The sequence below is a fragment of the Dipteris shenzhenensis genome, chromosome 30 (genome assembly GCF_047967505.1).
Source record: "Dipteris shenzhenensis isolate YYH24624 ecotype China chromosome 30, Dip_SZ_1.0, whole genome shotgun sequence".
Taxonomy (NCBI): Eukaryota; Viridiplantae; Streptophyta; class Polypodiopsida; order Gleicheniales; family Dipteridaceae; genus Dipteris; species Dipteris shenzhenensis.
In genome coordinates, this window is record NC_141625.1 from 45,352,200 (window position 1) to 45,365,000 (window position 12,801).

A 12,801-nucleotide genomic window follows, 5' to 3' on the forward strand; every position below is an offset into this window, starting at 1 on the left:
TTGTAAAAATGTACGCATTATACCTTCCACGTGGCGCAAACCAAATCAGTTGGAGACCAAATCTTACGTGGATGTACGTCTAAGGTAGCCTAAGAGCCGTGTGAAGTTTCATCCCCAACAGATAAGTCCACATGCATATTTTATTAGTACGTGTGCCATTTTTCATACGTAGTCGTGCTAGTAGGGATTGTAAAAATGTACGCATTATACCTTCCACGTGGCGCATACCAAGTCAGTTGGACACCAAATCTTGCGTGGCTGTACGTCTACAGTAGCCTAAGAGCCGTGCAAAGTTTAATCTCCAACAGATAAGTCCACATGCATATTTTGTTAGTACGTGCGCCATTTTTCACACGTAGTCGTGCTAGTAGGGATTGTAAAAATGCATGCATTATACCTTCCACGTGGCGCAAACCAAATCAGTTGGAGACCAAATCTTGCATGGATGTACGTCTAGGGTAGCCTAAGAGCCATGTGAAGTTTCATCCCTAAGAGATAAGTCCATGTGCGTATTTCATTAGTACGTGCGCTATTTTTCATACGTAGTCATGCTAGTAGGGATTATAAAAATGTACGCATTATACCTTCTACGTGGCGCATACCAAGTCAGTTGGACACCAAATCTTGCGTGGATGTACTTCTATGGTAGCCTAAGAGCCATGCAAAGTTTAATCTCCAACAGATAAGTCCACATGCATATTTCGTTAGTACGTGCGCCATTTTTCAAACGTAGTCGTGCTAGTAGGGACTGTAAAAATGTAAGCATTATACCTTCTACGTGGCACAAACCAAATCAGTTGGAGACCAAATCTTGCGTGGATGTACATCTAGGGTAGCCTAAGAGTTGTGCAAAGTTTCATTCCCAACAGATAAGTCCACACACATATTTCGTTAGTACATGCGCCATAGCTTTGTCGCAGTCGTGCTAGTAGGGATTGTAAAAATGTACGCATTGTACCTTCCACGTGGCGCATACCAAATCAGTTCAGACCAAATCTCGCGTGGATGTATGTCTAGGGTGGCCTAAGAGTAGTGCGAAGTTTCATCCCCAACAGATAAGTCCACACGCGTATTTCATTAGTACATGCGCGAATTTTCTTAGTCACGTTTTTTAAAAGTCCTAAAGCACAAAACAAATTACAACATTACTACTAATAAACAATTTTTTGTTTTACAAACACAACAAATCCCAGTGAGAAGACATCGGACATCATGTATAAAATAGAATCTAATACAATGATGTGTATGAACGTGTATACAGCCATCAGAGTGAAATACAAAATATGAGTCCATGAAAATTACAATGGTACAGTCACACAGTGAGCCTATACATGTCAATTACAAAAATGTGTAATCAACTAGTGATACCAATAAAAATCAATCTGATCAACTGATGATCCCAAAAAATATGATATGTAATGTGCTACTCCTCAGGATCAGCTCTCATGCCAATAGTTGCAAGTATGCTCTCGTGATCTGCCACTGCAAGGCGCCATCGTGGAGTGGACGTCGCCTTGTGAGTGTGAACATGACTCAAAGTAATCTTGATCCCAACAACAAGATGAGAATACATGTATGCCTCCTGATCCGCCATGTACTCCTAGAACTCAATATAGCGACCACGCCTCTGTATCTGCTGAAAATAGTGGCCACCTACGATCATGCTATGAGCATTGAAGTGCATCCCATGCCCATCCACTATATCCTCATTCAGCACACTCTTCAGCATAGAGCATCGCAACAAGTAATAATCCACACCCTCCTTATTGCCCTCCGAAGCAATAACCGCGAAGATATCACCAATACGCAAAATATTTGTAAGCTAGTCATAATCTCTAGAGGAACTGAATCCCGCATCCTTAATCATCATGTACCTCCTCCCAAGGCTGGAAGGGAGAAAGCACTCGCCGTACCCATGGATCGGCCCATGGTATCATGGAGCACCCTTCCCAATCATCATCAATGCATGCAGAGCAAAAACATGCAAACCGTCGAGAAAAGATCGTGGGGTGAGACTCACCAACGCTCCTGATAGAATGGAAATCAAGAGTGCCAGGCACAGAACGACAATCAAAAGGCCTAGACCGATCAAGGCTCCCAATGTCCACGCACCAAAAATAACAGCTCACCACCCTATCGTCACGTGACTAAAACGAGGAGATAGCACTAGTGGATAAGTGCTGACTGCACCACCGCACCACATCATGTGCATCCTTGAAGCGATCGGCACTGTGATGCAATTGGTATCGACGCAAAGCATGCTTCACGCAAGCACTTGCACCATCGTGCTCTCCCTTACCATGCCCTGTCTCGAAGTAGCTCCATGTGATCGGAATGCCTGTCTCACGGTGCCATCTACAGAACCAATAAAACTATCTAGCGGATTTGAACTGACCACTACAGCCGTTTGACCAGATCCAGCGCCGCTGCCATGTGACACCATGATCCCTCAAGAAACTATCATGCAAAGTAAAGCAATGTTGCACAAAATGGGCATCATGCGATCGATCATCACTAATGTAGAAGTGATACTCTCACACAATGACGCGTGAGTCCATGGTGCTATCAATGCCATCCACATGAGCCTGTGCATGACGATAGCTAATGTGCACAAATATAGCAACTTGCAATATGGCATTGAAAAAAAATATGACTATTGAAATAATTCAATATAATGAGGTGGGGAAAAAATCAATACTCAATCACACATCACCTGTTCGGAGAAATAATACTCCGATTGGATCTCATGCTGTGGTGCAAAGGTGTAATTCTCTGCAAAGTCCACCACTGAGACAACCACCCCTGTAGGAAATGTCCTCAAACATGCACGGAACTGACGATCCTCCCATTTCGCAGTGTGCGAGTGGCGTATGTAGCGGTACAGCTTCCCTTGAAAACTGTCAATGAATACAACACGTGGTGTCTCCTTCCCCACAAGCTGCAACCTCCTCGACTGTGCGCCACCATCTAATGTCAAGGTACTGTACTCATACTGCTGCCAACGAACCATCTGCACATCACAAGTATCTAGTGCAACTCGTGGCACTCTAGCAAAGTCACCACAAAAAGTACACGTGCCTTCCACACAATCAAGGGAGTGGAATAAAGCATCACCATCTCGTGTACACAATATGGAATGAATGAAGTCGCGAGGGCTAGTAGGAACCACTCCCCTATGACCATCAAGGGAACAAAATACGTCATACATTAATCCAAAATCCACATGGTAGCGACAACAGCATGTGTCACGCTCCTGAGAGCATCGCACAAACCATGGCCTGCATCGCTCAAAAGACCTCTGCCCAATCTTGAGCTTCGGGTGCGCCTCTACAAATTGAGTGTACAACTCTCAGTCTGGGTACACTCCAAAAAACATGCACCATGCTCAATGTACACACCGCGTGACACCCTCTTCCGCAATGCCTTCTTGAATGCCAGGGATGCTCTGCAATGCTCCTCCCAAAACTGTCGTATGAAGGACCTAGTGGAATCATCCAACAATCGATCGCTGCTGACATGAAGCGGTACGCACATGGCCTATCATATGAGGTCTACTAATGGCAGCCACAATAGCACGACGTGCTGCCAAGGCATCACTGGAGTTCCTATGCTTAATAGAAGCATAGCTATTAAGCATAGGAACGTCGAACACTGCTAACGACCTTGCTAGATACAACCCTATCTCTACATGCACCAAGACCAGCAAGCCTCCTACACTCTACCAAGTCAGGGTGATCAATCAGTGACGTGAGAAGAGAAGACTGCGAAGCTGGCGTGAGGTCACAAAAAAAAGACTGCACAATCTTGCTAGTACGACGACAGATAGTGGACTTCAGCAAGTCATGTCATGAAGCAACACTACTACTGCAAGGTGGGGCAAGGGGATCAATGGGAGATGGTAGGGTGGACGGGGGAAGGGAGGCACCAAGGGGAGCAGGGGGAGGGGGAGGGGGAGGGGGGAGGGTGGAGGGGGAAGAGGTAGAGGTGGAGGCCAAAATGTAGGTGGCTAGGGGAAGGGCGGAGGCTAGAGGTAGGGAGCGGATGAGGATGGGGGGACAATGGAGGTGGGGGTGGGGGTGGAGGTGGGGGTGGAGGTGGGATGTGGAGGTAGAGGTGGAGGTGGATCAGTGGTGGCAGCGCGAGCTCGAGCTCTAGAGGCTCTCTTGCACTCATGAGCCTTCCGCTTGCACTCCTCGTCAATGAGATTGGGGGGGGGGGGGCTCCTACATCTTTCACGTCTACTAGCTCTATGGCTTTGAGAACCCATTCTCAATGAAAGTAGGATGGAAGGTGTGACAAAGTGATGAGGAGGCAAGAATGGCTAAGAATGGGTGAAATGAACCAAAAAGTGGTGTCTTATAGAGAGTCTCAACTCATCCACTAGATTGCTCTTAGATTGCTCTTCATTATTATTGGTGGAGAGGTGCTAAGATTGAAACTAATTGGCTAAGTTTTGGTGCCAAGATTGAAACTAATTGGCTAAGTTTTGTACCTTCAAATACCTCGATCGAGGTATGCTATGCCCAGATCATATATGACCGAGGGGTACCTCGATCGAGGTTTATACATGCGTAATGCATTGAATACCTCGATCGAGGTATATGATCTGATCGAGAGCATATACCTCGATCGAGGTATTGTATGCCTCATGCAGGTCATATACCTTGATCGAGGCATTCTATGCCTCGCACATCGTCATGTGTATACATGTGGCTGATGTGGCACCATGCATGGTCATGATGTGGCAATATAGTCTCTTCCATGACATGGAAAGGTGATGTGGCATGATGAGTTGGCATTCATGAGGTGGTAGATTGACATGGCAAATTGAGGTGGAGGGATTGGTGACGTGGCAAGGTTGACGAGGTGTGCCAAGGTGGCAAGGTGTGATGACATGGCTCATGATGTGGAATGATGAGGTGGCACATGTGGCAGCACATGTGGCAATGTAAGGTGACATGGCAAGGAGTGATGTCACATATCCTTGATGACATGGCACCACATGGTCTAACAACGTGGCATGGTTTTGATGACTTAGCCTTCCTCATGGGCAGCATGCACACTCCAAAGGCTTGCCACTAGGGTCGGTGATGCTGCTAGCCTACCTCACCAAGCCTAATACCAAGCCTACCTTGTCTTGGTATTAGGCTTGGGTGGCCCTTTTTCCCCCACAAAAGGGAGATTTCAATCTTGGAGGCCATATCGTACGTTTTCCTTACTCAAATTTAACCAAAATTTTTTCCTCTTATTCATCATGCAGAGGACTAAAAATATTGAAAATTTTGAAATGTTTGGTCATGTTTGAGAATTATTAGATTTATTTTTAATATTCTTTGTTGATCCTCTAAGGAGTAAAAGTAAAAATTAAACTTCAATCTTCCTAAATCTAACCGTTGGATTTGGGATTTGATGATTCAACCACACACCCTTATGTGCCTACTAACCTTCCACTGAATTGGATTTGCTTAATTATTCAAAATACTAAAAAAATGTGGTGTGCTACTAAAATGCATGTATTTTATGACTTTATTTATTATAAATAATTATTTATAATTAGATAAATCATTCAAAAAATTACCAATAAATCAAGTTAAGCTCTACATAATGCAAAGAGACCACTTACAAAGTTTTAATAACATTTAATCTAAAATGAGTGAGAAATTTATAATTTAATATGACACTCTCTGTTCGTGACAAACGTGTGACCACCCTAGAACCATGCCGTGTGACACAAAGAAATTTTTTGTGTGTGCATCGAATTTTTGATCAGACTATATGATTGTGTGCACAATAGCAAGTGTGATGTTGTGTCAGAAGACTTCAAAGACTAGATCCATAGGGAGGTAGGTGAGATTTGCATTTTTGTGTGCTAAAAAGCTTGTTTTTCCACCTCCTAAGGATTGGGGAGTGAACAAAAAGTGGACACCCTTAGCTTGCTACTTCCCTATACCGCTTGATCACTTATCATCGTGTAGCCTTTTGCTGCAATTTTGCCACCTGTCACTAGGCACGCACCCATGCAGATCATTAAAATTGAAGCTTGGCTTGGAGAGACCACCACGCTGGTTTTTGGCATAATAATTAGACACAATCTATCATTTTGAACACCGTCGCAGTGCAATCTCTTGCCTGACCACCTTTCATCGTGCAACCTTTTGTCTCATCTTTACCTGCAGTCCATGCAAAGGTTGGCTTGGAGAGACCACCGAGCTAGTTTTTGGCATAATAATGAGACACAATCTATCATTTTGAGCATCGCCTCGATGCAGTCTCAGGCCTGACGACCTATCATCACTCATAATTTAAGGTCGGTTTGGAGAGACCACCGCGCTAGTTCTTGGAGTTATAGCTTCGTTATCTATTTTTACGTATTACAGGAGGAGGTCTATGACGACTAGCACTCTAACAAACAAAAGGAGATCTATGAATGCCACCGTGCTAGTTCTTTGAGTTATATATCTATGTACCAAGGAAAATGTATTCCGTTGTGCAACCAAGCAAAATGCAATTGATGATATAGCCCTTAAGGGGTCTCCTTTAGGGGCAAGGGCCATATCGACATGCCATTTCTATCTAATGGCATCCTAGATATTGTATAATGCACATCGATATGGCCCTTACCCCTAGAGGGGGCCCCTCAAGGGCTATATTATTAATTGCATTTTCTGAAAGTTTAATTGTATTTTTCTACATGTATCTCCATGTGACAATGGTGCAGTCGTTGGAGTTATTTTAGTGCTATTTTGGTCATAAACCAAAGAAATTGTAGTCCTTCTTTCCTAGTATTTTAGTCCTTGTTGTAGTAAATATAAATGAGAAAAAAGGTACAATTTATCGAGTGAAAATTGAGCAAAAGAGATTACAATATACATCTACATCCAATAACGGGTTATATAAAAATTATCAACTTATACTGAGCAAAAATTGAATAGAGGATCGTACATTTATAAAAACTTGGCAATTGCTGAGCCTTAAAGGCCAAAAGATTACAACAAGTAGCGGCCATAACCATTCAAATATAAAATTTAACAACAGTGCATACTGAGAGCCTCAAATTGAACAAAAAGAGATTACATAAATGCCTGAGACAAAAACGTTACATCCAGTGAGCCAAAAGATCGTTGAGAGGCCAAAACATTACATCCAGTGAGCCAAAATATTGTTGAGAGGCCAAAAGATTACATCCAACCATTGCTGAGAGCCTCATCTGAGCAAGAGGGAATTTGTACAACTTAGTTTTTTGCCAGTCCAGATTGTGGCATTAAAAATTTTTAGGGAGCCAAAGGAGGATACGATGGAGAGGCCGAAGACCATGCACATTGCCAAGACTCAGATTACGGCCCCCCAACAAGCTAAGAGTACTCTACTCTGAAAATTCCGAGGCCTTCGTTGACATCTAGGGGGGATCCATACAACACAACCATAAAGAGGCCCTCTGTGAGCATGTCATCTAAGGTGATGACATTCAGATGTGTGGGGAATCGACTGTGGGAATGAAGGGTCTCCACTAGTGCTAGCATTTCTACTCTAAGTGAGTGCAACACGCAATTACATTATATGAGAAGACAGAGAACATTGGGATCACAGACCATCGAAGGGCGGTGGTAGTAGGCATGCTGAAGATGAGTGGGTGAGTATTAGATGAACAGGGGAGTAGATGAGTGACGAGAGTTGAAGAAGGGAGTGTGGAGCAAATTAGAGCAGGGGCGGAAAAGAGCTAGAGGAGGGGTGTGGAGCAAAGTAGCAGAGCATGGGCAAATCAGAGCAACGTAGTAAAATGCCAAATGCTACACCATGGTGGCTGGAGCCCGGGGTTCCATCCATATTAATTACAGGCCAGCGTAGTGAAATCTTCGGTGCCACCCTAGATAGGCTGGTAATTGTGAAGAAGACCCCATGTAGTGCCACTCTGGTGGCTGGTAATTAACTACCATCCTGGTGGAATCTTAGCCACGATATACGTGGCTGATGAGAGCCACCACCATCGAGCAGTAATTCCCACAAAGGTAAATCATGAAGCTCTAATCACTCATTACCATGCACTCTAGTTCTTTACTGAGCATGCGAGTCTGGTGACTAGTAATATTTACTACGTAGTGATCATGCATGCTTAAGCGTGGTGGTGGGTGAGAGGTGACACGGTAAAATTGTAGCCACCACAACATACATGGCTAATGACCGCCACCACCATTGGGCAGTAATTCCCACAAAAGTAAATCATGAAGCCTAATCACCTCTAATTCCTCATTACTTACCATGCACTCTAGTACTCTCCTGAGCATGCAAGCTTAGGGACTAGTAATTTACTACACTTGTAGTAGTCATGCATGCACACCTGGTGGTGGTGGTAATTGGAAGCTCGGTAATTGCGGGCCACTTGACAGTAGTAGCCAGGCTACAACCACCGCGGTGGCTCTCACCTTGACAATGGAGTCGGGCTACAAACCTCTATTCCATTCCCTTAACCATTTCATCTTCTATACCTCTTGATCGTTTCGTTCTCCCTTGCAATCTCAAGCCTCCACTATTCCATTTCCTTCACTACATCTTCTATCCCTCTCAACTATTTCTTTCTCCCTTGCAATCGAAATGCAAACTCAAGCCTCCACTATTCCATTTCCTTCACTGTTTCATCTTCTATCTCTCTCGACCATTTCTATCTCCCTTGCACTCTTCCTATAACTTCTATCCCCTCTCATAATGGACCCTGCACAGTCTGGGAGCTCCTCACACAATCTTTCCTCCCCCTCTATAGCACAGTGCGAGAGCCCCTCCTCCCTTGATCTTGAAATCGTGACATATGGGAGCTCCTCTCTCGCTCTTCAAAAGCCCAATTTGGATGCTGTCCAAAACTTCACCAAGTTGGTACAGGAAGTGAACATGAAGGAGGGATAACTAGTTTGTCAAGGTCAGAAGATTACCATCAATGAAAGCGTGATTGAAAATGCTCTAGGAATTTCTAGAGGCAGTTTGCAAGCACACTTTTTCTAGAAGCAGTGGAAGAGACAAGATATTCTAGACATATACCCCAACGCTCAGATTAGTAAAGATGGTGGAGTCAAGATGTCGAGCTTGCCAATAGACCTCCAAGATGTGCTGAAGAAGACCATTCACTTATTTCCTAATACGAGAGGAACCTGCAAGTTCTGGCAGGTTCAAGCAGCAGTAGAGCAGCTCAAAGGACATAATGTATCTTTCTCAAGGCTGACCTCCAAAAGCATGTTAACTAACCTGACAAATTGCATGGATGGCAAATTCCAATCGTTGTCTCAATCCGCTGGAGTTGCAATGCACCTGATGGCATCTATCCTCAAAGGGATTTTTGAGCAATATGATAAGCAGATGTCTCAGAAGGTGACTTTTCTACAAGAGAAATCCACCAATATAGCAAAGGTAGTGCAACTTGAGAAAAGTCTCAAAGGTGCAGAAGCCAAGGTAGAGGAGACACAAGAGCAAGTTAAAACCACTATAAAATTGGTTGACATGGAAAGGCATAGAAGAGAAGAAGCAAAGAAGCACATGAAGGAGCTCTGAGATAGGCTCGAAGAAGTGAGAAATGATGGGGACTAAGCTTGAAGCCTTATGCAATGGGTAGATAATGAAAGAAGGCAAGTGCAATGCAAAAGCATACCTCCATTCCCCGACAGCGGTGCCAAAAATGTGGTCTCAACGGTGACTCACCTATGGTGGGGATGTTGAAGAGATGCCGATGGAGCCTCCACTCCAAGCTACTCCTTGTGAGAGCAATGCAAGGCATGAGCCATCCGCATGTGTCACTCAAGCGGTTGTTGCGATTCCACGCATGATGGACTAGTATTGGTAGAATAGAATAAACCACTTGGAGGGTGTGTTGAGTCTTTTGATTCTTGTTATTGCATCATCATTTTCGCTTTTACATTTTATGGTTATCCCACTCAGTGTTTTTGTTAGGATGATCTATTTTGATGTATAATTTGTCACTGTTGCATATGGATAAAGTATAATTTGTGTTGGCTTCCCATATTGATGCATAAGTTGAATTTTGTGAAAGCATTTGTCCACAGATCATAGGCTTTCTAATCTATTTTGATGTATAATTTGTCACACTATTGCATATGGATAGAGTATAATGGTGCATTTGTGTTGGCTTCCCATATTGATGCATAAGTTGAATTTTGTGAAAGCATGTGTCCACAGATCGTAGGCTTTCTTCTCAAGAATAGAGTTGGCCTTTTTAGATTTGATCACATAGCCATAATGTACTATTTTTAATGATATATATATGAAATTATTGAATGTGTATCTGTCATCATGAATGTTTTAATTTAAATTTTGTAAATAAGTTAATGTGTTTTTATCAAAATTCCTACTTTTTCTAGAAATTTATTGTATGGTTGTTTCTTCCATTGAAGGTAGCAAGAATTGGAATCTATAGATAGTGGTATGTTTTTTAAAAAGATGTTGATGTATGTGTGTGGTGTTGAGTTATTTGTATTGTTTTAGAAACTATCTTCCATAAAAAGCCTCAACCAACAAAAAAATCCAAAAAGATCATCTAAAAGCTTGTAAATAGTTTTTATTAAAATTCATACTTTTCTCCAGAGAGTTCAAGTATGATTATTTCTTCCATTGGATACAGCCAGAATTGGAATTTACAGATAGTGATGTTTATACTTTTTACATGTCTATGTATGCTTGTGGTAATGAGGAGTTGTACTATTTTAGAACATAAGAAACTATCACAAGAAAGTTATTAGATCAAGAAATTTAAAAATGTACTTGTCCATTTCTCTTCGATAAAGTGGTGCATCTCTGGTCCACAGAAGGCTACGTGTATGAAAGGTGCAAATTGCCAGAGCTGGCCCTGACTTTGGCCATGACTTCATCTATGATATTGGAGGTAGAGAGGGATTAGAGGGCATCGTATGCTTAGACATGTAGATGGTTTGCAAGCCTTGGATTATAAATGGACAAACTACCACCATTTTGGTATACCCTTGAGGCTTCATCCATTCTACTCAATCTTAGAGGAGGGGTTTACCGAGTCATCGAGCTACACTATATTCATCTCCCACATGCATTGAGGATCTCGATCAAACAATTTCGAGTATCTTTGCACGAGCTATGTGTTGTGTTAACATCCACGAAGTACAGTCATCGTTGAATGTAGGGTGAGTAGGCTTCATGGTTTACTTCAACAGCTACAGCCATGGAAGGACTATAGTACAAGCTCAGGGAGTTTGAGCCCCAAATACCCCAAGGTCAAAGATTATAGGCAATGGGCACAAGTTGCAAGTTCCAGCTCACACATTGTAGGTTCCAGCTGCAAGTTCCAGCTGCAAGCTGTGGGTTAAGTGTCTCGCAGGAGTCAAGCCTCACCACTCCAGGTTTTGAGTCTCGTATAAGGGGTTTGAGTCCCAAATAGCTTAGGGCTTGGAGGTGCGAGGCTAACACAAGCGCTCTTGAACACCTCGTAATTCATCTAGAAGCGAAAATGATGATGCAATAACAAGAATCAAAAGACTCAACACACCCTCCAAGTGGTTTATTCTATTCTACCAATACTAGTCCATCATGCATCTAGAAGTTTGGAATTCAAGAAGTCAACAATGACTATTGAGTGGACAATAGTACTGAATAGCAAAAATCTTACAAATGCTACCTACTGATTATATTGAGATAATGTGTGAAACAACAATAGATCAATACATCCAATGGACACAATTACAAACGACAAAGAAAAGGATCGTACAACAAACATAGAGATGATCTTAGATGAAATGCCTTTGATTGGCAAACAATTGTTGGAGAAAGTAAAAAATAGTTACGACACATTACACATAGTTGCAACTTTCCATTTGGTGGAGTGATGTAATAACGATAGGAGACCTATACCAAATCAAACTTGTGCATGATAGTTGGTTATTTCAAAAAGAAAATGCATTAGGTTTTAACTTTTGGAAAGGCTATATTCAATGCTATGAACTTTCAACAACCATGCACTAACAAGATGACATGTTGGTACTAAACAAATTCAAAACAAGCACACATGATGAAAATGATATTAAATAAGATCCTAGTGACTTGACACTCCCTCGTGTGTTCTACTTGCAAGCATCCATTCACCTCTATAATGAGCATAGTTTTGAGCTAATGCAATGGTGAGGTGTAAATCTTTCAAGCAAGCAACAAACATCACTCACATGACCCAATTAAACCTACATTATAGAAGGACATCAATATAATTGGAGGTTTACATAAAGAATTAAAGCTAAGAATATGAATGATGCTTGAATTAAGGAAACTAGAATAGTGTTGATGGATTAGTAATTGGAGCCCATGGTATGTTTTAAATACAATCATATTGGATTGACTTTACAAACAAGCACATGAGAAAAACACACACGCTATCAAGCAAAACATCTATGTCATTCAAATGCAATGCAAAATGGAGGCTAATTTTTCCTATCAGTAAAGGAGTCCAAATTGGACAAAACGGAAATTTTACAACTAGGAGAGTACAATACCCAATCCAAACTAGTAGTAGCATAAACAATTCACAAGACGCAAGGAATAACCCTCGAGAAAGTAGCACCAATTGATCCTACTATAGCAATTGAGCATGGCGTTACTTACATACACACTCTCAAGAGCAAAAACTAGAGAGACGAGTGTACTCTCTGAAATCACTTCAAGTCAAACGTGTACACTTAGTGTCAAGCAAAAATACAATGACTTCATAATATTCGTATGGAAATTCTCCATATCATCTCTAGAAAGATATGAGTAAAGACATATCATTGTAACAAGTTACAACTTCAC